General features: G+C 47.6%; 1 non-coding gene across 1 annotated transcript; it reads left to right on the top strand.

The window, feature by feature from the left end:
- Nucleotides 1-2,092: 2,092 nt before the first annotated feature.
- TRNAK-UUU (transfer RNA lysine (anticodon UUU)) lies at nucleotides 2,093-2,165 on the top strand. The gene has a single exon. It is a non-coding gene; the product is annotated as a tRNA-Lys (tRNA).
- The last annotated feature ends 658 nt before the right edge of the window (nucleotides 2,166-2,823 follow it).

The raw sequence follows: 2,823 nt of genomic DNA on the forward strand, positions 1-2,823 counted from the left end.
GCCTAAAGCATGTCTACTTAAGATCTCTATCCTTTCTGGTGATCAAGATATCCCAAGAAGAGAGACCTGACGGCGCTTACTAGAAGAGAAGGAAAGAAGACACTTACTATAAATCTATTCCACCGGAAGACTACCGCTTTCTTTCTCTCTGTCCACAGCCATGACTCAACCCACCTTTCCATCCCCCCTCAGCATATAGATCCACCCGATCGATGAAGACTCGAACCGAACAGTGATCAAATCGACTGACTTTGGAGAGTCAATCCTCAGGGCAAGCCAAAGGAAGGACGGGATAGAGCTCAAAGACAGGCTGAAGGCAGAGAAGGATAGACGAGACAAGGAAGCAAAGGAGAAAAGAAAGATCGGAATAGAATAGAGGTAACGGTGGAACGAACGGTAGACCCAACTCTGTATACTTAGCCGGAAGCAGGGCGTTCCACCGATTCCACTGAGGGAGAAAGCCTTTCCCGTATCTATACCTGATCTGCTAATTTCTATCCGGTAGACTTGGTAAGGTAAAAGGGCCCCGACTTATTTGATTTCCAGAATTCGAGTTCGACCGCAGCTGCCCCTTTTGTGTTTTGGGGGGATCAAGTTCCTTGCCAACTATCGACCCCGATCTCTTTTCATTTTTGGTATTACTAGCCTAGCCTTCGTAAATCACACTAAAGCAGAGCACCCAACTATGGCAAGGCCCCCTTAAGTAAGGGTTAGGTTAGTCAATCCGGCCCGAGACGCGTTCGATGACAAAACCGCCGTAGGAATGGAGACCTTTCAATAGAGCGGAGGCGAACTGATCAACGAGAAAGAGGCCCTACTCACTACAAACGAATACACCACAAGATCGAACTGCACTCATGCCTCTCCCGCATCAAGTTGACCGACCCCCTACGTAGTTCTTCTATCAATCATGTACGTAGGTAGGGTCCTCCATTCTGATTGGTATATCATGAAAAAAGCCATTTGCACCAGGCGCACTGCGCTTTCCCTTGCCTAGATGTTCGCCTTTCTAAGTCAAGTAATGGTGACCCGCCGAAGACTGGAGCCTCAAAACATGTTGACGAAGACCCCCGAACTGAGGGTTCGATCAGTAGAGGGGACGACTTTCCCTCCCCGGAAGAAGAATAGCCCCGCTCTCTAGCCGACTGATCCCGTGGATCATATAACTGGGAGGGAACGTGTCACATTAGAGGTGAACGATAATTACCACGATGAGGCTGGTCCCTCTTTGATTTTAGTAGACTAAGCTATTCATATGAATGCCGGGCTCTTTCTTTCACTGCTAACCCCAATAAGTCAGTTCTTAATGCTGATATTTTATGTTTCGTCGAGCCCCGAGCTTGTGGTCCTCCTTTGAGTGTGGGTTCCATTGGATGAATCTCTCAAGTCAAGGTTCACGTACATAGCAGCAAGAATGGTGCAGCGCCTCTTTCTCGTTCTCGCTCGGGAGCCAAAACGAACACGCCTGCTACCTACTGTACTGGACCTTCGACCAGGCATTCTACCCTTGTCGAATCGGAACCAACCACCACTGTATTGCGCTCGAACAGTTGAGCGGCCGCCGGCCAGCAACTTCCGTACTGTACACAGATATAGATTCATTCTTCGTACCTGGTCCAACTTCACAACCCTTCGCGGGTTGGTAAGAAGTCAGTCTTGTTTGGTAAGACTCTATTGAACAAAGCAAAGAAAAGAGAGTGCTCGACCGGAACAACGGCCAACAAAGACCGTAATTACATAGATAACTGCTCCTCCCTTTCTCCGGCTTTTAAGGCGAACCGTATGGCGGCCGGAAAGAAAAGAAAGACGACCTCCTCACCTTCTCGTAGATGGTGTCAGTGAGAGCAACTTTAGTATCCCCCGTTGACCTTCTTTTGTAGATAGAATCTTCAATGAGTGGAAACAACTTACTAATAAAGGTGCGCTTGTTGAGTAAGGCCGTTTTCTTGCAGGAGTGCTAACGCGCGCCCTTATTCTTCGCTTGCTCCGCAGTACGAGCCTCATACAGAGCTGCGCCCCTTTAATATGATGAGAAGAGGGGCCGCCCTCTTTTCTGCACCAATCTTTATTTACTACTATCTATCTTTTTTGGGGGTGTATAGCTCAGTTGGTAGAGCATTGGGCTTTTAACCTAATGGTCGCAGGTTCAAGTCCTGCTATACCCAAACAAACCTACCTTACACTATACCTATTCATTAATAAGGATGCGTAGTAACGTTCAAAGATCACTCTTTGGCCTTTAGACTCGCTTCAGCGACTTCGCCCTTTAAGTGAGAAGGGGGTGAGGTAAGGAGTAGTATAAGAGTGGCTCGGTCATCCATAGGCCTCTCCTTATTGGATTCATTCTATTCTATAGGGCGGGGCTGCAGACCAACAATCCAGCAAAAGGGCTTAAAAGCTCCTTTATCAAACCTTCCCCCTTTTCAAAAAAAGAAGGTCAGCATCAAAGCCCAGCAAACCCAACCTATACAAAGAGCTCTTTTCAGCCCCTACTCCTAACAAGTGAAAGTAGCTGGCACCCACCATACCTTGCTTCGTGCCCTCGGTTTACTTCACTGGGGCTCTCTTCCCTTGGAACCAGGTATGACAGTTTACTTCTTTTTCTTCATGACAGCATCCCAATGAAGATGTTCTTTTGTAACTGCCAGGGAGCTGGATCTAATGAATTGATCATAAAATGGAGAGATTTGGTTAACGGGAATGATCGTGGTACTCATTGAAACCCGAACTCAGAGTCGACGAGCATGAAGCAGAACCATCTGAGCACACCGAGCGGCGCATCAAGCAAATAAAGAAGGAGGGAAAGCATCGAATGGGATGTGG

The sequence above is a fragment of the Vigna unguiculata genome, unplaced genomic scaffold (genome assembly GCF_037176805.1).
Source record: "Vigna unguiculata cultivar grain cowpea cultivar isolate G323 ecotype 2 unplaced genomic scaffold, ASM3717680v1 ptg000298l, whole genome shotgun sequence".
NCBI lineage: Eukaryota > Viridiplantae > Streptophyta > Magnoliopsida > Fabales > Fabaceae > Vigna > Vigna unguiculata.